Source organism: Balaenoptera borealis (assembly GCF_965194805.1).
Source record: "Balaenoptera borealis genome assembly, chromosome: 9".
Lineage (NCBI taxonomy): Eukaryota > Metazoa > Chordata > Mammalia > Artiodactyla > Balaenopteridae > Balaenoptera > Balaenoptera borealis.
The window spans coordinates 46,014,166-46,038,624 of NC_138873.1; the positions used below are offsets into that span (position 1 = coordinate 46,014,166).

Consider the following 24,459-nt stretch of genomic DNA (forward strand, 5'->3'; position numbering starts at 1 on the left):
TTGGTTGTAGAACAATATGAAAACACACCCAGTCGCAGCCTCATTTTGGTGCATATTTTAAGAACTTAATTGCCTGTTCGTCCAGACACACTGTGCTAACCACAGGGGAAGGAAAACAGACTTGCTTCTGTTTCAGACCGGTTGATATGGGAGCAATAATTCCGTGTTGTTTTAGAACTGTAATGTAAAATTATCAATATTTAATGGGTGAAATGGATTGGTGCATATACTTTCTTCAAAATAAGTTTTTCTCTTCTTTAGCTATGTCCTGTCAAAAAGACAGTTAAACAAAAGTTTTAAAACATAGGCACAACAACGTCTAGATTTTTACCACCAGTAGGGTTTGTAGTTAATCAGCATGAAGAATGAGAAATAACTGAGGGAAACTTCCCAGTGACTAAATGTGGAAAATTAAGTTTTCTTCTAAAACCTATGGTTTTGTTTCTGCATCTGAATAGTGTTGGAAACATGATTCTAGAAAACAACCAGCTGGTTTGGTTCCACTGAGAAAGAAAGTCACTTTCTAGTTCTCCACCCTCTACGTATCCTTTACCAATCCCCTTCAAATGCAGCTCATTTCCCACTTAAATCTTCATGATACCTCAGAATCTGCAACATTTGTTTAGTGTCTGTTATCTGCCAGGCATTGTGAAAAGCAGTCCTTAGAGTTCATTATTATTTAACAATTCAAGTCTACCTTTCTCAATTTTACAATTTAATAACACATAGACTCCTTCAATATTACTCGTGATTTTTATCATTAGTGTTTCTCCCTTAATTTTTTTGTTTTGTTTGCTTCCTATCAATATTCTGACTTCTATTATTTTCTTTTTGCAAATTTTAGTCACAATTTTTGAGGTTTTGGTATACACCAGACCCAATACAAATACTTTATAGACATTATCTTATTTCATCTTACTTGACTTTCAAAATCCATAAAGTAGGCATTATTACCCCTATTGTACAGGTGGAAAGTAGGCTCAAATGTTCATTCATCAGAGGTCACACATTCATTCAGTGGCAAAACTGGAACTCAAATGTAAGACTATCTGATTTCATGTCTCAGGTTTTTAACTTCTAACCAACTCAGCATCTGATTTGTTATATTTTTGTATACATAGGAACAACCAATATAAATATAGATTGAAAGTATATACCTATGATGGATATTCCTCTAATAGTTTATACAGAAGAGGAATAATTCATTGACCTTCCTTCTACACATTACCTCCCCATCACACCCTCTGCCCCAGCCATGGCCCATGAGAATGTCTTGATTTCTTTCTATTAACACTAAAAAGTGCACCAGGCCAACTAATACATTCGTAGGTGTAAACTCTGCACTCCTGTGTAAAGAGATAGGGGGAAAAAACCATTTCTCCCTGTCAGGCTAAATCATATTTCAATTAGTACATGTAGCAGATAAAGATAAACTCAAATTCTTTCATACTTCTCCCACTTTCTTTCTCTTCCCTTGAATCTTGGCTGGCCTATTGCTTTGACCAATAGAGTACAAAGAAAGTGATGCTCTGCTATTTCTAGGCTCAGCCTTTAAGAGGACTGGATGCTTCAGCCTTGGTCTCTCAAAGTCCTAAGTCACCAAGGAAGAAGTCTAACTACCCTTCCACCCAGAGAAACGTCATGAAAAGGCCTTGAAATTACATGAAAAAAAACATGGGCTCGCCAGAACCCAGTTTCCACCCATCCCCAGCAAGAGTCCAGGCATGGAGTCTCTTAAATCACATTCCCAGGAGACAGACTCTGAGATCAGAGATTTGTGTGTAAGAGGTCATTGGGAAGTTTGCCCAAGGACAATACCTATGAGAGATGAGCCACGCAGGCTGGGCCTAGGGAGAAGGTGAACTGTGAAACAGTTGTACCCGGTGAGCTTTGAAGCTACGATGGCCCTTGAGAGTGTCTTGTCTTGATGCAAAGAGACAGAGCCTTTATGCTTCAGCATGGAGGAGTCACTGGATGCAGGCTAGACCCACCCACGCAGTAGATGGTATGCCCTTGGACAAGAAGGTCCAGTCCTGAAGCGTTCTGGGCATTGCACCATAGCATCCACTAGACGGAATTTCAAAGAAGAACATTCATTAATTGACTGACCTTAATTCATGGACATTTCAAAAGGGAAAACGCTCTGGCAGAAAACGTTTATTCCCCTTAACTCAGCTAGACCATCAGATCAAAAAGGGCTTAATTTTGCAATGAATGTTAAAGTAAACATTGTCTTATTTCTTCCAACTTTTTAAAGTATAAGGAGGACTAAGTGTGAGTCCCAAGAAACTATTTGTTAGCCACGTGATCTCAGGCAGGTCACTTACACAACAGTAGACTGAGTTTGTCTTGTGCCAAGAACAGTATACCGGAGGTACCCTGAGGGAAAACCTTAGGACTATCAGGGAAGTAAAGTCAGTGACCGTCTCAGAGCTTCAGAGGCCTCATTTTTAAAAGGGAGACAGTTCCATCTGTCTAAATTGTATACTAGATTTTCGACATCAGTTAATAATTGATGTGTGTAAAATTCTACAAAAACTGTAAAGGGGGGCTTCCCTGGTGGCACAGTGGTTAAGAATCTGCCTGCCAATGCAGGGGACACGGGTTCGAGCCCTGGTCTGGGAAGATCCCACATGCCACGGAGCAACTAGGCCCGTGAGCCACAATTACTGAGCCTGCGCGTCTGGAGCCTGTGCTCCACAACAAGAGAGGCCGCGATAGTGAGAGGCCCGCGCACCGCGATGAAGAGTGGCCCCCACTTTCCGTAACTAGAGAAAGCCCTCGCACAGAAACGAAGACCCAATACAGCCATAAATAAATTAATTAATTAAATTAAATTTTAAAAAAACTGTAAAAGACTATAGAAAGTTAAGCTATTATTATTGTTATTCTTAATAATCTTTTTCCTGCTATCAAATATCTGATCCAAAAACTTCAATCAAAGTGAGTATGTATTAATATATGTATTTATTATCTTAAGCATCCACTTGAAAATAACTGCTAAAGTCAGTTTATAAAAAATGAAAAAACAACTTTCCTTTAAATGGCTTTTTATTTAGGAGTCTATACAAATCAATTTTCATTGTTCTTCCTTTTCTAAAAAGGTATTGTCTCTTTAAATATGCATTGCTAGCATGTAAGTTATATAACATTTTTGAAAAATGTTCTAATTAAAATTGACAAGATTCTTCTTGCAAAACCTATTCCAATAGTCCTTTTCTGACACCCACGGTCATCAAAATAGTGGAGAGGTAGGAAAGTCAAATTAATAGCAGTACACTAGGAATATCTTGCCCCAAATCCTTCCAATCCCAGATTTCTTTTATTAGATTTTGGCTCCATTTTTGTCCTAACTGGATATATAGAGAATCAGTTAAAGAAGTATATAGACAAAAAAATGAGATCAAGTCTGACTGTGTTCAGTCAATAAGAAAACCTTCATTCCATCTACCTCTGATTCCCCGGACAACTCATGACACAGGGATCACAGACTAGGCTGCACATAGCATTGCTGTCGAAATTAGAGAAGAAATTGTTTTCTTGACAAATTAATTTTCAATTTCAAATAGCCTAAAGGAGCCCTGAGCCCTTGTCACACTTTTAATTTATATTAAATTAGTAGATGCAGGTCTTGATGAAGTGGGGACCTTCTCTTTAGTCACAGTTAAGAAGGAAACTATTACTTTTCTCTGGGTCAGTGTTCCCATTTTGCTTTCATAAAATGGCCTTAAAAAAGATACTGAGCCTGTTTTCTCTTGTTGCCATTAATCAATAAGAACATGGTTTTGCAACGGCTTAAACTAAAATGGCCTCGCCCAAGAGCTCCACTCAGTCCACTGTTTAGAAGCTTTTTCACCTATTTAGGTAAGCAATGAGATTTTACTCTTATTCAAAATCTCACATTTTTATTGAGGTGTTTGGATTGTTCATTTTTGTTTCCATAACAGACGTAGATTATAAGGCCCAAATCACCTCTTCATTAAGTATCTGGTGCAGAACCTAAACATCTCAACTAAATACATCTTCACCTTCTTATGAGACAATTTTTTTTTAACGTGATATTCTCAGCATCCCCAAAGCCCACCTCCATTCAATTGGAAAAATCCTGAAGCTGAGCAGAAACTCAAATCAAGCTCTCACATGTCCACAGTAGCATGGATCTGTGGTCTGTGCAGCTGGTATCTAAAGCATACAGTTTCCCTTAATTCAACAACACAGAGTCCTGGCCTTTAGAGCACTCATCAGAGAATTTTCCTGAAACCTGACTTCCTTCCAGCATTTGCCAAAGACCCACTTAAGACAATGAATGTTTGATACAAATGGGATAAGGGACATTTTAATTATCCATGAATCCTGGATACTGTAAACACAATACCTTTATCACCAGCTACCCAGAAGCTTATCAAGAGTTTACAGAAACAAACACTTTCATGTTCTCTTGTTGGAAGTGAAAACTTATTCAAACTTTCTCTTGGGCATTTAACAATATGAACAAAAATTGAAAACGTACATTTGATTTGACTTAAAAACTGCATGTTCAAGTATTTATTCTAAGAAAATGATTAGACTTTACACCAAGTTGCATGGATACTGACTGAAACATTTTTATAGTGCAGATAAATTGGAAATAAACCTTAATACTCATAGATACAAGATTAATTAAATTAAGTATGACACAGCAATACAGTGTAATACCATGAAGCCATTAGAAAGACTAAGGTAGCTTTCTCTATATGTAGATCTGTAAAGATTTATTGTTAAGTTAAAAAATGTGGGAAAGCAAATATAATTTGATTTTTTGTTTAAATGTATATAAACACACACATCCATATTAAAAAGTATACAACTATAAGTATAGTTATTCAATGGTTGTGTAAACTCCTTCACTTTAGACAGTATACATTTCTGTATTTTTAATTTTTGATAATAAGCCTAACATTGTTTTATTTTAGGAAAAATTAATCTTTTCATTACAAAAATATTCTGAATGAAACCAGACTGTACCATATTACCTTAGTTCTCATTTAACTTGTACAGTTTAAATTTAATGTTAAATTCCCAGATGTATAGAAAAGATGATATAAGAAAATTTGGACAATATTTCTAAGCTAAACTGCAGTAAATCACGATAACTACTTCTGAAATCTAGTGCTGTGCTAAGTGCCTTACTTTTTTTTTTTTTTTTAGTATTCAGAACTGCCTAAAAGAGATACTACCATTAAAGTACTACTAACAAAGGTACTGTTATTATCCATATCTTACAAAGGGGCAAATATATATATATATATATATATATATATATATATATATATATATATATATATGCCAGTCGGTAGTAGAATTGAAAGACTAAACTAAATATGTCTAACTCAACAGCCAGTGGTCTTAACCACTATGTTAGACTATTTTACTATTTTATTGTATGAAGGCCATGGCCAGGAAAACAACAGCCACTCTTTGCATACTAGATACAACACATTTAATACAGGAATTCAAGGCTTTAAAAATTTGAAAAATCTGCAGGGAAGAAGGTCAGAGAAGTCTCCACAAATTTCTAAGTCAGAAGGTCAGAGGCAAGCGGTCCTTAACAGCTCACAGAAGCTTCTGCATTTCTTAAAAGTCTCTGGAAGTCGTCCATCAACTATTTCAGTCTGTGATAGGAAAGCAGGTGCCTCTCAAGAGCTTGTTGGGAAGCCTCCATGACATGTCAGGTCTGTTCATACATCTGGCTGCAACTGCCTCTGTAGGAAACTGGCTTCTTCTATTCCACCCTCAGCCTCACCCAGTGCCTCTCATTGGCAAGCTCTAAGCTGAAGCAACACAGAATAAAGAATTCTGGAAAATATAATTCCCAGCTTCTCTACAGTGCAGAAGTGACATTAGAAAATGAAGGTAGAACCCTGAGTTGACAAGAGACAATCCAAATTATTGATTTACTAAATATTATATATATATGTGTGTGTGGCTATCTATATCTATGTAACCATATGTAGATGTATAGATACACACACTTACATACATATATACATGTTAGGTGTATATATAAGCAGTATAGCATAATAGTTAAGAATATTGACTCTGAAGCCAAATGGCTTGTGCTCAAACCCTGGTTCCCCCATTTATTTACTGGGTGAGTTTGAGCAAGTTGCTTACTCTCTCTGTGCCTCAGTTTTTCCATCTTTAAAATGGGAATAATAATCCTACTTCATTGGATTATTGTGAGGATTATATATAAATTATATGTAGCTTACAATATTGCCTGGCACATAATAGTGCTGTATAATGTTTTAATTATTATTGTTGTATTTGTTATTTGACATCACACACAAAAAAAGCTTTTAGAATGCAGTGTCAGGGAAAAGTTCACTTTTTTGAGACAATGTGAATCAGAATCTCATATTTTGCTTTGTTTTTGTTGAAGTTCAGGAATAAAATTAGCACATGTTCAAAATAACCAACTCATGCCAGTTTCAGATACGTGTATTTATTAACTACTCTTGATAGATTTTTATTCTGAATTTTATTCTCCATTGTCCCATTTATATATTCAATTTGGAAGGTAGTGGAATATAAATATAAAGAGAAATTTAAGAAAAAAGGGAGAAAGAGGGCTTGCTTACATATTCTACATTGCTTTATTTCTACTTCTCCACCTCCCCCAATTAATGTTAGATTCTTCGTTAGACTTTTGTTTTAAATTTATTTCAATTATTATTTCTGGTTATTGGATAATTCATTTATAAGAGGTTTTTATATTGTCTATTAGCTGAGCTTCCCAACTTTTCTTAGGAAACTCACCAACCATGAATTAATTAAAATATATTTTAAAAAAATTCTTGCTGCATATTCTACAATTTGCCCTAGAGTTAGAAACAAAGTTTCCCATGTGAGAAATAGCTCAAATGCAAACCAATACCTGAAATTCTGAGCATCTGTCCAGTTATTTGTTAAAACCACTGATTGTTTTCACCATTCCATGTGTCTTCAAATGTAGGATAGTTCTTTCCCAATGAGCAGCAAATGGACCTCGATCTAACTGTATTTAACCTCTGAAGTTGAATTTCTCTTTACCTGAGGTGTCTCCAGTTTCCCTCAAAAAAGAACTTCAGGCATGTCATAGCCTGCTTTAAAGTCAGATGATCTCCCACATATCTTTCATATTTACTGAAAAATATATATCTTCATTATCTCTCTCCTTGAGGTGGTCTTCAGAGCCCCCATAGGTGAATTTCGTAAATACTACACGGCTTACATTTTCACATCAGACGGTTCGAAACTTACTCTATAAATCTGGTGACAATTCACACGTTCATTTTCTCATGATGCATTAATAAACCAAGCAGACAAATTTCATTTTTATGTAGTTTTGAAAGATTAGGTAGATGGAGGTAATGTCTCCCCCATGCATAGAATATTTAGATATGATTACTTCTAACTCAATCTGTCAGTTGATTGCTAAAACTTGAAATAATCAAGAGATTAATAAATGTAGTTTGTATGTCCTTTGAAATCATGAAGGGTTCTTCTCATTTGACAAGCTTGATGATGGATTTTGGAATGAATGGGGGAAAAGTGCTGGCATAGATTTAAAAATCTATACCACTAACTCTCATAAATGCAGTTTTCAAATATACAATTGTTCTACCTGCCACAACAGCATTTAACATTTAAAAAAATTCAAGCATTAAAAATATCTGTAATAAGAACCTGCTGTATAAAAAAATAAATAAAATAAAATTCAAAAATAATCTGCCTCTTTTCTTTGAACAGCCCAACTTAGTAGACACGTACACATATATCAGTTATGTTTTGTTCTTCATTTATGTTTGCATTATTGAGAGAATATAAATAATGTTAAAATCAGTCTAAAGAAGAAACTTGAATTCCCATATTACTTCCATTGAGCTCATGTTTCAATCTCATAGAGAGCCTATCCTACCCCTATCCTTGTTTTATGACTATGAAAAAGCCTAAAAGGGATGATGCAAAAGTTTACATTTCTATACACAACAGGTAGTGTGCCTTTGTGCTTAACTTCTTTGAGGTCATTGACTCCAACGTTAATCCAATGCCAAAAACATCTGCAGGTCTAAGTACATTTGAAAACGGTGGAGGGAGGACTCATTCAAGATCACTATGACCCAGGCCCCAGCCCAGCTCGTAGAAGTGAAAACAGTGCACAGGGTTCCAGACTCCAGGAGCAAGACCTCAGGTATTCATGCTCTCTTGAAGCTCTACAGTCAGTACTGTTTGAGAGGTCTAATCAGATGAGACTCAGGGCCCTATGTATCCTGAGTGTAGAAATCATCTGAACCCCCCAGACTCCAGTCCAAGTGACCCCTGCCGCACAGCTTCCTCTTGACCAGGGGATTCTGGTGCCACTCAGCTCTCCAACAGTAATCCCATGTCCCTTACTCTAGAACTTCAGTAAACTTGCTTTACCACTGCCCTGGTTCCTGGTTCCCTGTGACCCTTCCATTCTGAGTGGCATGTTACTGTCTAGACTGTGTCATTTAAACCTGTTCAAGCTAAATTGACACTTTTGGAACTGTACCCTGAACCAACACTACTGCCAACTCACATGACAAACGTTCTGCTTGGAGTTTCACAAGCGCCATCTCACCTATTCCTTGCAAGCTCGTCTGAGGGGATACTGAGTGCCCTCACCCTACAGATGAAGAGACTGAGATTCAGAAATTAGGTAGCTTCCTGAGTCATAGAGCTAGTAAGTGACAGACCCAGGCTTTGCACTCACATCAGGCTGAGTATGGACTACATGTGCTTAATTGCTTCACTAGACCATTCTCTACTAAAGAGACAAACTTGGCTCTGACTTGGAAACAGAACAAGGCCAAGGCAGTACACGTATGTGTTATTAATAAAAATATTCTATTGAAACAAGAACATTTCTCAATAGTGTCCCCAAATAATATATGTAGACTTAACACCCCCCCCCAAAAAAAAAAAGATTTAGCTTCATAAATTAAGCTCAAGTTTCTGGATCTTTCTATGACCCCCTCCACTGCTCAGTCAAGGATACTAAATCCATTCCCACTGGTCTACACAATCTTTTTCCTGAAGGCACCTAGTTTCAGGAATCCAACTAAGCCTACTCCACTTCAGTCCACACAGACCTGGACCTTCATCATCTGCTACAGTGAAGTCAAGAAAGGAACGTCCAACTTGGCCACCCACAGATGGATGGACAGAGGTTTGGAAAGACAGTACATCCACCTGGGCATGATTTACCTCCGTCTGGACTGTGTCAACAGTCTTATCTCACATCCATTCTACTCCCCCCCACCCCAACAATATGTTCACCACAATGTAGCCGGGGCTTTTCAGAAAACAAATCTGATCCTGTATCTTGTCTTAAAACAGTGTTCCCTCCCCACTTCCCGTGGTCAGTTCACTTATCATTCAGGTCAAATTTCATCAACTCCGACCATCACTTCCTGGGGAAACTTCCCCCCAGCCTTTCTTACCTGGTTAAATTTTAAATTGATTCTTTAAATCGTTAAACTTAAGTTATTTAAAATATTACCATGAGCCTCTTTTTCATAGGTCGTGTCACAGGTCGCAGTTTCATATTTATAGCAGTTTGCTTTTCTTTCTCAGCATCTCTGTAGCTCCCAGCACAGTGCATGGCACAGCCTACTCATGAGTATCTGTTGAATGACGATAAGTGATCTGGTGAATTGAATGGGGCATTGATTTACATTCACACCTGGGCACAGTGAAATTTGACTCCGGTGATCAACACATACAAGTTAATTAAAGTAAAAGGTCAGTAAAACCTTTACAAAGGATGACTTTTTGGCAATATTACAAGGACCATTGTTCATATACAATCCTGGAAAAATTTGTATGCGATAAATTATGATAAATACAGAAGCTGTACTTCTTATAGTTATGAGACATTGCTTTGATAGTTCCTATTTTAAGTTTTGTACCAAACTAAGTGGCTAATTATGCTCTGCTTAGGAAATCTATTCCTCCTCGATTATAAGCTAGTATGTTACTTCTTTCTTCCAAGGAAATATGAATGAGTGGCTATCTCGCCTTGAAGGCATTTACCTGAAATATCAAATGGAGGAACATTCCTATTTCATTACTTAATCTCCAAGTTGAGATGAACCACCAAACACCGTACTTTTGCTAAATTCATGTATTACAGAGTGACAACCCAACATCAAATCATGGTTCTAGTGTGCTTGCAACGGTCAGGACACACATTCTAGTGACTTTTTTGTTTCTCCCCTTTATTCCCTTTAACATGGTGATAATCAGAACAAATTGATTTTGTTTCTCAGATTGCTAAAATATTCCCAACACTTTCTTCAACACTGGTGCTGAATAAATCATTGTAATGTTCCCCTGAAGTGAATTGAAAATTAATTTACACAACCAAGATGATCCTCCTAATAACAGGGTACATGGAATGGGGAAATTGGAAATCATTACCCAGCAAACATTATCTGCATTATTTTTGTAGCTGCTTTAGATTGCATTGTAATAGAAAATTAGGAGACCGGCTGTGAAGAAGTTTAAGAGGGTCTGCTTTAAAATTGATTCTTTAAGAAAGCATTAAAAAGCTATTGGAATTGATTGCCTGCTAATATAAAGGAAAAACTCTTCACCACCATTTGAGTTAAAAAAGAGCATCTTCATTCATGCATGTTATTAAAACTACTGGCCTGAAAGCCCCTGTAGAAAGATAAAGGATATGGATGGGATATTAAAACAGCAATCTTTACCTTATCTGGGATTTAAATTTAATATGTTGCTTTTATTAATTTAGCAGGAACCATTAGTTAGGATGTCAAAGAGTGGATTTACAATTAAAATGCTATAGAATGGCGGTATCTTTAACAAACAATGGACCAGGAATTCTTCATTAATCTTCCAAGCATGGGGAACACCCCTACAAAGAATAAATCCTGAATTTACAGTTTTCTTTATTGCTAAGTTTTCTGTGCAGCAGCAATAAAAGTCATAGCTGATAACACCCCTGATTAGCTCTTGAATCTTCCCCTGAAATGGGGTAATGACCAATCAGATCCCAGCAGTTGGCCAGATAGAAAATAGCATTCACCATCTTAAAAATATGTCTTTAGAGCTTAGAAAGGTTTCCATGTATCTGATGCAGTGGGCTATTGTTTGAGAAATGATATTGTAGATAGATTATACAAACACATAAGCAACCCAATAGGGTGCCTCAACACTAAACTATTTTCTTTTTATAGCCTTTTGATTTTTACCACATTCAGTGGGAAATTGCCTTGTCTTTTTTAATACGTGATAAGTAGAACTACTTAACAGCAAGGAATAATGAGTAAGAAATGCCTTTTTCAATACAATATATTATCTTTTTCTTTAAAAGTTATCTCAAAATTTAGTTGAACTTCACCCTCACCTCAATCACTTTTTTCTCTCTCTTCCTCTGTTTTAATGGATCGTGAATAATTTCTGCACAGATGAGCTAACTCGGCAAAAGTTTGGTACAGAAATAGTAGCATAGATATAGAGCATGTAAGCTAAAATTGTATTCTAGAAGGAAAATCCCACCCAGTACCACCTTGGAGCCTCCCTCTCAGTGCTATCAGCAGGTCCTTGGTGATGTAATAGAAACAGCCTCATAAAGAGGCCCTTTGGGAATTAGGAACTTTGGGAGTTAGTTAGGAGCCCTTTGGAGATAATTGAAATGGACTCACCCGCATTATACTGAATTTTGAATTATTCTGACTAGCCTACTAATACATTTCTCATATATCAGTTTCAAATATTAACATGAAACCTAAAATGCTATTTGGACTAAACACCAGAACAATTCTTTATTAAACCATATTAATCAAAATAGATTCCTTAATAGGCTTTTTTATATCTATTTTATTAATATGTTACTTTTAGTTGATTAGTAGTAACCATTCCTGTATGTCCTGGTTTACTTGGGACAGTCCTTATCAAGGCCTGCCACTTGTAGTAATTTTTAATTAAGACCCTCCTTCACTCTCAAAAGTATACTGGTTTAAAGGATAAATTATATTCCCAATCTATTTATAAGTAATTTCTGAAATATAGAACTTTTAGGTCATTTGTAATAGAACCTAGAGTTATTTTTGTCAAAATATTTAAGCTTAAAGTTAAAATAGCAAAGATTTATGCTTCCAAAATAAATTTCAATTTCACTGCCACCCATAAAACTCCTTAACACTTTCAGATTACAGAAGTCATACATGGACTTTGTTAAAAATATTTTAATGACTAAAATAATAAGCGAAAATTCTCCATAAACTTGCTCCACAAAGGCAAGCATTGTTAACAGGTCCTTGTCTACAGATACAAAAACAGAGGTACGTTATTTTTCAAAATGGGATCATAATATTTTTAAACTGGTCTTTTCACCCGGTTGCAGAAACCAGAAAGTAAAGAAGATGGCTTAAATAGCAAACGATCTTATTTCTTTATCATGTCTCCCGATTCTGTTGATAAAAGGCAAAGATCAAAATGGCACATGCTGACAGAGAGTAAAGAAAACCTGGACAGCACATGGCAGCCCCAGCAATGCATGTATGTCTCCCAATCTACCTCTTTCGTGCCCAGGTTCCTGGGCTCCTATAAGTTTTCTTACTTAAATCCTTCACCAATATTACCAGTATTAAGCACCACACCAAAGCTAACACTAAGAAAGACAAAAAAAAAAAAAAAAGGAGCGAAATTAACATGAATACTTTAATTTTTTAAAAAACCTCTAAAAATCAAGAGTCATGTTTAAATTGAAAGGTCTATTTATTACATGGGTGTTATGTGTCAATGCATATTATAAATAATTAATACAGGTTTCTTAATGTTTATGACAAAGATAATTATATTGTGAAAATATAAACAAGCAGTAGAAGAAATTAATAAAAACAATAAAAATTAAAATCATCTTTATTAATATTTTATTATTGATATGTAACTTTTTACAATGATAGAAGTCATATATAATATAGGAGAGATCTGTATGAAATTATTCCTTGTGTGAGCTTTAGAATTTTCTTCTCTCATAAAAGTTCTCATTAGTTAGAATTCTATTTCAACCAACATGCTGGCACAAAAACCCTTAACATCATGTGTGCTGGATATCAAAATAATTTTAATATTAAATTAGATAATAAAAATATTTTCTACAATCACTGATTATAGCAACATAGAAACATAGACACAGTCTTATTGTCCTAAAATTAAAATGGAAGAGCAGCTATCTTAAAAGTTGGGGTTTTTTTCTAAGAAATTATATTTTATTAGTTCTTTTTAAAGACAATGTCTCTCCCTCTTAAAAGAAGCACAGGGCTAGAAACTTGTTCTTTGAATCTAGTGGATAGGAATATCAGTAAACAGAAGACATATTCTTCTAGAAGAAAGTAGTTGAAAAATGATTCTAAAACCATCTCCACATATCAAAAGACCAAAGGGGAGGGAAAAAAGAGATGAAAGTGAGATCATCTGTATATCATGTATCCCACAGAGAGATGTAGTTCCTGTCCTCCAAAAGGGGAAGAAATTAACTGGGAAAGAAAGTATCCATAATCTTTAAATTAGTAGAGCTTATCTTCTCTTTTCTTATTCATTTCTTAATAAATCCAAATTGCTACTCCACTACACATATACAAAAGGAAAGCCCAACAATAGTTCATCAGAAAACTGAGAAAATATATATCCCTTAGATGAGCCTACAGAAGTGGAAAGAAGTCAGGAAATGAAAAGGAGAGAAAGCTAGCTTTATCTTCATAGTTTTTAAAGAGTTATAAAAGACTAAATAGCATTGTTTGTATATGGTCACCATTCTTTAGCCTTTGGAAAATAGATGAAAGAACACTGAAAAAGTAAATACTCTTCACCTTTATTATGTGTTCAGTTGGTTTCAAATAACCAGTGGGCACATCAGCTAAATTGCTTACACCTTGGGGAAAGTAGTACATAAACATACACACACACACACACACACACACACACACACACATACACACACAAGAAGAAAGCCAAAGCTGAGAGAATATCAGATATTTCCATTTTATACTGAAATGTCCAAGTCAGTGTCAAACTTCCTTAGAAATGTTTAAAATGAGAAATACAGAAGTTCAAAATCTCACATATATCATCCTTTTAAGAAGCACTTCTCTCACTTTTCTTCCCTTAATTAACATGTTAAAGGAAAATGAACAAATTGAAGGACTAGCACATTGAAGGACATTCTCTTTAATAAGACTAGACGTCATCCTTCAACTGTCTTGACCAGATCTGGAAATTGACAGGTACCATGTCCCTGCAGGAAACTCTAGATAAAAAGGGCCCCCACCCCAAGCTGCAGATCAGCCATGCTCATCCTTCTCTCCATTGTGTGACAGCCATCAAGACAAATTATTTGCAGAATCTCAAACAGATGGCTTGGGGACAAGTTAGAAATGAAAAGAACCTATGAGAAGAAAATTGTAAGTCGATCCTCTTTTTTGAGAGATACAGTCTCCTCTGACTGGGCCCTTTGGCTCAGGAACTATGCATAAACCTTGCCTAAACTTTCTTAGAACTATACTGCATTCTACAACTTTTCCTGCCCAACCTTCTCTCCTTCCCTCTCTCTTACACAGGGGCTAGACCTGCATTATGACTTGAAAGCTCTCCCAGCCCTGTCCTATGTTGCCTGTAATCAAACTTATGTGTTGGCTTCTTTGGGGGAGCCAAAATAACACAGTAGCTCTGCCTCTTTATTTATCCTATCCTGTTGTGATATATTCCTTGAAGGTCTGCTGAGTGATAAGCTCCTTGTCTGAAAAATGTATGCAAGTAAAGGGGACCTAGTGTGTAGATTTGAGGAAGTCTAGAGTCAGTCATGTGGCAGAATGCATTGGTGCACATGAACAGTGATACAGAGGAGAGAATCAAAGGATGGGATTCAGAGTCAGAAGCGCTGGTGAAGATGCTCATCTTTGACGCTAGGAGAGAGCAGGCACACACAAAATCCCTTAAAGGCATTGTGGAAGAAACAAATTATGCGGTAAAATGAATGAAACAGGCAGAAAGTACATCTAGGACAAAAATCTCTTTCTCATTCAGAGACATCCTTTTGTATCAACTGCCTAGAATAGCATAGGAGATATAAACCATGCTGCTTAGCAAGATCTAGAGAGTAACTGTGAAAAACAGAAAAAAGGAATAAAGTTCTCAGGGAAAAGATTATCTTGAAACTAGGGTCAGCAAACTTTTTCCAAAAAGGGCCAGTTAAAATGTAAAATCATTCTTAGTTTGGGTCCCATACAAAAACAGGAAGAGGGTCAAATTTGGTCCAGGGTCTATGGTTGCAACCCCTGGCCTAGAGCAGAGGTGAGCAGCCCTATCTGCCTAAGAGCCGATTCAGGAAACATAAAAATGCCATATTTATATTTCATTCAAGATGAAAATAACTCCATAGCATCCTAGCAGAGAAGTGCATATTGTTACAATTTACATTATCGACTTAATTGAACAGGAATTGAATTGAATGTTGCTGAGGGAATCTGTCTTCTTTTTAAGTCACTAAAATGTTCATTTTATTAGTTATTTGAGAAGTAGCAACAAGAAGGCAGCTTTCTGATCTTTTAGGCATAAATTCCATTCTGAGCTACATTATGCAACTAAATGGCTCCTTATTACCAAAGGTGATGGATTCTGCTTCCCTGTTCTGGAACCATTCAGTGGAGCACATGGTGTCCAGACTCTGGCTGGCCTTGTCACTTTATTTTATTTTCAGAGGGGAGTCTACCCTTCATCTTTTCTGATACTTTGGTCTCCACTACCTGGAATTTGCCACATATTATGTTTGTTTATTATAAGTAGTAACAATGATATAGTTATTTATTAAGCATTTGTTTATTTGTGCTTAAACTTGCTACACACACTACCTTATCTAAGTTGACACTATGTGGGGCTTCCCTGGTGGCGCAGTGGTTGAGAGTCTGCCTGCCAATGCAGGGGACACGGGTTCGAGCCCTGGTCTGGGAGGATCCCACATGCCGCGGAGCAACTGAGCCCGTGAGCCACAACTGCTGGGCCTGCGCGACTGGAGCCTGTGCTCCGCAACAAGAGAGGCCGCGATAGTGAGAGGCCCGCGCACCGCGATGAAGAGTGGCCCCAGCTTGCCACAACTAGAGAAAGCCCTCGCGCAGAAACGAAGACTCAACACAGCCAAAAATAAATAAATAAATAAGTTGACACTATGAGGTTGATGCTTTTATGGATGATGAAACTGGGACTCAGGGAGGAGATATGATTTGACCAAGGTCACAGAATAAATCTTTCTGTAGTAGAATATTTTTGTCTTAGCCAGCATAGTACTATTTCCCTTTCTTCTGTTAGTAGAAGAACCATTTTTCTACTGTCCATTCCACACTACAGGATTCTGGTAGGTCTGTCACTTATACAGCCCGGCTTCTCACTGACCTTGCCCTCAAGTGTGGGTGAGTCACCAGAATGGATAGTCAGGATGGATACAGTTATTGGTCTAGGAGTAACCATGTGATCTTTGCAGGACCCGAGGCCAGGACAGTGGGTATGGATGCTGGGAGAGAAATGATCTTTCTGCTTTCATGATAGCGTTTGAGTCATATATATTTAAGGTACCAGGGACCTTCTTTGTCACTACACAAACGCAGCCTGCTGGTGAGTGATTCCAGTATTGAGGAAAGCAGAGCTGAGAGATGGAAAAGAAGTGAATCGTATTACACCTTCTGAATCCAGGTGTAGCTGAAGCTAATGCCAATCCTTGAACTTGCCAGTAACAAAAGTCGATAAATATCCCTTTTGTTTAAACCAGAGTTGGATTTCTATTAATGCAACAGGAAGAGTTCTGGTTAATACAATACTAGAGCCAGAATTTAACCCAATATATCTGATTATATAACCATATTAATTAAGTCTTCATTAAAGACAAATTAGAAGTTATAGTTAATACCATTGTTAATAGCGTAATCAAGATAAAAATGTAGAAATGGTAGCTAAATGCCCTGTGAATAGCTCTAATCGTGGTAATTAGCATTTTTGTTATAATTAATTTTTTATATTTTTCCATGAGCATCTTGAAGACAGGTACCGTATCTTATCCACCCCGGTAATCCTGCTGAGCCCAGCCCCTAGGACTTAGAAGGTGTTCAGTAAATATTTTTTGAATAAACAAATATTTATAGCAATTATTAATAAGAGAAGTCTACCTTTTATTTCAAGTTAACTTGGAATACTCTTTCCAAGTTAGTTGCATGTCCTAATCTCTCACTTTATTCAGATCTTTGCTTAACAATCTGACCTTAACTGAAAGGTTTTCCAACAGAGGTTTCTAACACAGTCTCCTGCTCAGCACTCTCTTCCCCATCTTACTTTAGTTTTCTTGATAATAGCTACACCTACTGATATAATTTATTCCTTGTCACTCTCACTAGAATGTAAGCTTCTTGAGAGTACTACCTCATACACAGAAAGCTCTCAGAAATGATTGAATGGCTGAATATTTACATTGTAAACAGTGTAACTGGAGTGCAAATCGAATCCACATTTCTAATGCCTTCTAACACCTTTTAGATATTCATTTAAAATTTTATAATTAAAACATAGTTAAATTTAATATTTGTATACTCTAATGTAATGAATATATGTTTTAAAAATTATGAAATGTGGTCTTAAGTAAAATATTTTGCCATTGTGTAAACTCTGAATCTAAAAATCATCTACTAAATCCATACTAGTAATCATATTGATTAACACAATATTGCCTTAAGACAATCTGTTAAATCAGCCATCTGTTTGCTCATGATGTTATGGTAATGATATCTTAGCCTAGATTAACTGTAATAATATATTGAGGCTTAGTGACATCTACGTGTATATCATGACTGATCCATAGAAACAGGACTTATTTTTAAAAATACTCTCTTTGACTTTGTTTTTTTGTAGAATGTAATCCAATTGTGTAACCATCAATTTTTAAGTAAATACAGATATGGACCCAAAGCGATGATAAGTTACTAGTAAAATTATATTTTGAGAAACTCTACAATGTAAAAATAATATAGTTATGTAGGAAACATTTTAGATACAAATCTCTTATGACAGAGAGTGATCATGAAAAGAACGATATCATGCAGATTATCTAAAGAACATCTTCAATTTTTGCTCTTGTTTCATTCATCTCCCAGTTAGACTGACTTTAAAACAGAGCTTCAAAAACTATGGCAATCATCATTGTTCCCTCTCTCCTAGTTTATGTGTGCATTGCTCTTGTTGGTAAACTTTAGTACTACTGAAAACGACATTTTTGGTATTTTTCCATGAATACCATGAACTTTAAAAAATATTATATTACAATTACAATACAAATTACAATACAAATCAGGAGCCCTGTGTAATTAAAATAATAACAGTTCATTATCTCTTGCTGACTCCAAGTGTCTAGCTATCTCTTGCTGTCTCCAAGTGTCTAGCAGTCTCTTGCTCTTTATTTCTCCAGTTAGCAGAGAGAACAGCTGTAGTTCTACATGGAATATACCTGGCAACTTGAGGCATCCAGATGCCAACTCCTGCTTTAAAAAGAAAAAAATAAAAGGAAGAAAAAGAAAGCACTCCCCCTAAAGGTAATGTTTCCTTCAAGGCAACTAGTTTTTGGAGTGGAGATTAAAGGAGAGAAATCAGACTTCTGATTTGGGAGGAAAGAAGCCAGACCTCCATTTGATTTTTACCTGTAACAAATACAGATGACATGTCATTAAAATACCAGTTCCCTGACCAAGGGATCACCTCTTTCTATTTGAAAAGTATAAATAAAATCTTTGCTCACGCTTTCCTGTGCAAATGAGTGATTTGGCTATAGTTTCCATCTTCCTTCTTAAAATGAAGCTTGGTCAAGGCTTTCCTCCTACTGAGGAGACGGGATAGCTATGTGATAATTACACCAAGGGGATGGAGCCACGGGAAATATTGTACACTGGAACCCAAGGGGTGTGGGGGAGGGAGGTGGGGGAAGAGGGAGAAGAGGCAAGGCTTTATGTGCATTGTGCTAAAATGCCAGCTCTTCTTTTTAAATTGAAGTATTGTTAATTTACGATGTAGTGTTAGTTTCAAGTGTACCAGCTCTTTTGTTTTGAAGTTTTAATTAAAAGTTAAGTATAATCTAAAAGTTTCAAACTCTAAATCAGTCACAGCTCTTCATTTAGAGTTTATATAAAATTATACATACAGTGTGATTAAATATCTGAATACAACAAATATCCAGAGTAATTTGTTTTATATGGTTCTGACTAAAATGCTGAATTTCCAAATATCTCAAATAGAACAAGCTAAAAAGGTATATCTATTTCTGATTACTTATCCTTGCTTTCCACAGAGGAAAATATCCAAGTGGTGGTCACTTTTGAATTGAGACCAAAGAAGGAAAACAAGTCATCATAATTACAGTGTATTCAGGAAAATAGATTTCTTTCTTGCAGTTTTAGTTTCTTTTGAAAAGGAATCCCCTTTCTTTGCTGTTCTAGTCATGAATTGAACTCAAGAGAATACAACTCAGTAATTTTTATGAGAATGAATTTACCTATTTGTATCAAAATTTCAAGTTCACAGTGTACATAGATATACACACACACAAATATAAACATTAAGATGAGTCTTTTTCTTCATCTTCTCTATTAATTCCCACTAAGAATTTCTGGAAGCATTTTGCAGCACTTCCATTTTCAATGTAACTTTATGATACATATACATATAATATTGCTTTTTGACTGCATATGCATCCCTACGTAATGCCTTTTCTTCCACCCTATTTGAATATCAATGAAAAAAAAGTCTATTTTCTTTCATTACTTAATACTTGAATCATATCCTCTATAGCCAAATCACAACTTGCACCACGACAGTCATAAATGACACCTTCATAAAATAATCCTGTAGCCAAAAAATTAATAAGTAATCCATCCTAAAACTGAACCTAGGGAGAGGAGGACCTTCAAGATGGTGTAGGAGTAAGACATGGAGATCACCTTTCTCCCCACAAATACATAAAAAATACATCTACATGTGGAACAGCTCCTACAGAACACCTACTGAATGCTGGCAGAAGACCTCAGACTTCCCAAAAGACAAGAAACTCCCCACGTAGCTGGCCATGTGGCTGACAGGGTTTTGGTGCTGCGGCCAGGTGTCAGGCCTGAGCCTCTGAGGTAGGAGAGCCGAGTTCAGGACATTGGACCACCAGAGATCTCCTGGCCCCTACACTACAGGCCAATATCACTGATGAACATAGATGCAAAAATCCTCAACAAAATACTAGCAAACAGAATCTAAAAGCACACTAAAAGGATCATACACCATGAGTAAGTGGGGTTTATCCCAGGAATTCAAGGATTCTTCAATATATGCAAATCAATCAATGTGATACACCATATTAACCAATGGAAGGATAAAAACCATGTGATCATCTCAACAGATGCAGAAAAAGCTTTCAACAAAATTCAACACCCATTTACGATAAAAACCCACCAGAAAGCAAGCACAGAGGGAACTTACCTCAACATAATAAAGGCCATATAAGACAAACCCACAGCTAATATCATTCTCAATGGTGAAAAACTGAAACCATTTCCACTAAGATCAGGAACAAGACAAGGTTGCCCACTCTCACAACTATTATTCAACATAGTTTTGAAAGTTTTAGCCACAGCAATCAGAGAAGAAAAATAAATAAACGGAATCCAAATTGGAAAAGAAGACATAAAACTGTCACTGTTTGCAGATGACATGATACTATACATAGAGAATCCTAAAGATGCTACCAAAAAACTACTAGAGCTAATCAATGAATTTGGTAAAGTTGCAGGATACAAAATTAATGCACAGAAATCTCTAGCATTGCTATACACTAATGATGAAAAATCTGAAAGAGAAATTAAGGAAACACTCCCATTTACCATTGCAACAAAAAGAATAAAATACCTAGGAATAAACCTACCTTAGGAGACAAAAGACCTGTATGCAGAAAACTATAAGACACTGATGAAAAAATTAAAGATGATACAAACAGATGGAGAGATATACCATGTTCTTGGATTGGAAGAATCAACATTGTGAAAATGACTGTACAAGCCAAAACAATCTACAAATTCAATGCAATCCCTATAAAACTACCAATAGCGTTTTTCACAGAACTAGAACAAAAATTTTACAATTTGTATGGAAACACAAAAGTCTCCAAATAGCCAAAGCAATCTTGAGAAAGAAAAACGGAGCTGGAGGAATTGGGCTCCCTGACTTCAGACTATACTACGAAGCTACAGTAATCAAGACAGTATGGTACTGGCACGAAAACAGAAATATAGATCAATGGAACAGGATAGAAAGCCCAGAGATAAACCCACGGACATATGGTCACCTTATCTTTGATAAAGAAGGCAAGAATATACAATGGAGAAAAGACAGCCTCTTCAATAAGTGGTGTTGGGAAAACTGGACAGCTACACATAAAAGAATGAAATTAGAACACTCCCTAACACCATACACAAAAATAAACTTGAAATGTATTAAAGACCTAATGTAAGTCTAGACACTATAAAATTGTTAGAGGAAAACATAGGCAGAACACTCTATGACATAAATCACAGCAAGATCCTTTTGGACCCACCTCCTACAGTAATGGAAATAAAAACAAAAATAACAAATGGGACCTAATGAAACTTAAAAGCTTTTGCACAGCAAAGGAAACCATAAACAAGACAAAAAGACAACCCTCGGAATGGGAGAAAATATTTGCAAACAAAGCAACTGACAAAGGATTAATCTCCAAAAAATACAAGCAGCTCATGCAGCTCAATATCAAAAAAACGAACAACCAATCCAAAAATGTGCAGAAGAACTACACCGACATTTCTCCAAAGAAAATATACAGATTGTCAACAAACACATAAAATGGTGCTCAACATCACTAATCATTAGAGAAATGCAAATCAAAACTACAATGAGGTATCACCTCACACCAGTCAGAAGGGCCATTATCAAAAAATCTACAAACAATTAATGCTGGCAAGGGTGTGGAGAAAAGGGAACCCTCTTGCACTGTTGGTGGGAATGTAAATTGATACAGCCACTAGAGAGAACAGTATGGAGGTGCCTTAAAAGCTAAGCATAAAACTACCATATGACCCAGAAATCCCACTACTGGGCATATACCCTGAGAAAACCATAATTCAGAAAGAGTCATGTACCCCAATGTTCATTGCAGCACTATTTACAGTAGCCAGGACATGGAAGCAACCTAAGTGTCCATTGACAGATGAATGGACAAAGAAGATGTGGCACATGTATACAATGGAATATTACTCAGCCATAAAAAGAAATGAAATTGAGTTATTTATACTGAGGTGGATGGACCTGGAGTCTATCATACAGAGTGAAGTAAGTCAGAAATAGAAAAACAAATACCGTATGCTAACACATATATATGGAATCAAAAAAAAAAAAATGGTCATGAAGAACCTAGGGGCAAGACGGGAATAAAGACACAGACCTACTAGAGAATGGACTTGAGGACACGGGGAGGGGGGAGGGTAAGCTGGGACAAAGTGAAAGAGTGGTAATGTATATATGGACATATATACACTACCAAATGTAAAATAGATAGCTAGTGGGAAGCAGTCACATAGCACAGGGAGATCAGCTCGGTGCTTTGTGACCAGCTAGAAGGGTGGGATAGGGAGGGTGGGAGGGTGGGAGACACAAGAGGGAAGAGATATGGGGATATATGTATATGTATAACTGATTCACTTTGTTATAAAGTAGAAACTAACACACCATTGTAAAGCAATTATACTCCAATAAAAATGTTAAAAAAAAAAGAAAAAAAAAGTCATGTACCCCAATGTTCATTGCGGCACTATTTACAATAGCCAGGACATGGAAGCAACCTAAGTGTCCATTGACAGATGAATGGACAAAGAGGATGTGGCACATATATACAATGGAATATTACTAAGCCATAAAAAGAAATGAAATTGAGTTATTTATACTGAGGTGGATGGACCTAGAGTCTGTCATACAGAGTGAAGTAAGTCAGAAAGAGAAAAACAAATACCTAACACATACATGTGGAATCTAAAAAAAAAAAAAGGTTCTGAAGAAACTAGGGGCAGGATAAGGATAAAGACATAGACGTGGAGAATGGATTTGAGGACACAGGGAGGGGGAATGGTAAGCTGGGACGAAGTGAGAGAGTGGCATGGACATATATACACTACCAAATGTAAAACAGACAGGGAGTGGGAAGCAGCCGCATAGCACGGGGAGATCAGCTCTATGCTTTGTGACCACCTAGAGGGGTGGGATAGGGAGGGTGGGAGGGAGACGCAAGAGGTAGGCGATATGGGGATATATGTATACATATAGCTGATTCACTTTGTTATACAGCAGAAACTAACACAACATTGTAAAGCAATTATACTCCAATAAAGATGTTCAAAAAATAAATAAAATTAAAAATAAAAAAAAAAGAAATGTTAAAAAAAAACTAAACCTAGGAACAGATATTTAGTTCTTTGCCCACATTCTCAAAAGAGTTTCCTTAGTTCACCATTAAGTAGCTACAGCACATGCTAAACAACAGCTCCAACCATTCTTATGTTTAATTTATTAACACTCAGCCATCTCAGTTCTGACTCTAGTTAAAATCAGCTGGTTAGCCAACACCTTGTCCAACAGAACCTACAGTTCTGAGAGCCACATCTCTCAAAGACTAAGAGCTCAGGGACGACTGTAGTCTACAGATTGTCTTGTTAGGAACTTTTAACAGCTTCTACTTACGGATTAAGCAACAGGAAACAAAAGGCAAAGCAACATTTGGAGAAACTGAGGAAAAAGACCTTTTACAATTAAAACACCACACACAGACACACACACATTCATTTAAATCCCTAGAACTGGCCTTTGTTAGTTAAGATACCAGTTATTTTTTTATTAAGAAAAACAGCATTTACAAAACTAGATTGCTATATGAAGGATACTTAGTTAAGTTAGCCAGAATAGTGGCCTATGTGTGTATGCTCATGGGCAGTAGTAAATTCCATCTCCCCCCACCAGCCCTAAACAAGCCCAAGTGCCTGGCATACACAGTGTACCTGCCCCTCAGGGCATCCGATGTTCCCCCACTGGCCTTGCCGGTAATGGTCACAACCCTCTTCAACAGTCCCCGGGGGAGGAAATAAACCTGCACTGACCCTCAGCTTTCAAGCTCATCACATCCTCTCAACTTCCAGGTCTCTGTCCAGTGAGTCAGCTTCCCTCTCTTTTGCTTGATATTGTTTAAACCCCTCTAGGCCACCACTATGTTTAGAAAATTGATTCACCCCACACTCATTATCCCCGTATTTTCTTCTCTCCAGTCCAATTTCTATAATCGAAGAGTATTATTTAACTACT

The 24,459-nt window shown here is 36.6% G+C and overlaps 3 long non-coding RNA genes across 3 annotated transcripts in view; 1 reads left to right on the forward strand and 2 right to left on the reverse strand.

The window, feature by feature from the left end:
- LOC309634622 overlaps window positions 1–20,260 on the reverse strand; it is a 333,842-nt gene extending 313,582 nt beyond the window's left edge. The window contains exon 1 of the long non-coding RNA XR_014248253.1: window positions 1–20,260. This exon is cut by the window's left edge and continues 16,431 nt beyond it. This is a non-coding gene — a long non-coding RNA (uncharacterized lncRNA).
- LOC309634640 overlaps window positions 1–24,459 on the forward strand; it is a 170,694-nt gene that overhangs the window by 117,946 nt on the left and 28,289 nt on the right. The window lies entirely within an intron of this gene.
- LOC309634636 overlaps window positions 23,126–24,459 on the reverse strand; it is a 162,828-nt gene continuing 161,494 nt past the window's right edge. Inside the window, exon 3 of the long non-coding RNA XR_014248268.1 lies at window positions 23,126–23,278. This is a non-coding gene — a long non-coding RNA (uncharacterized lncRNA). The remainder of the gene's footprint in view (window positions 23,279–24,459) is intronic.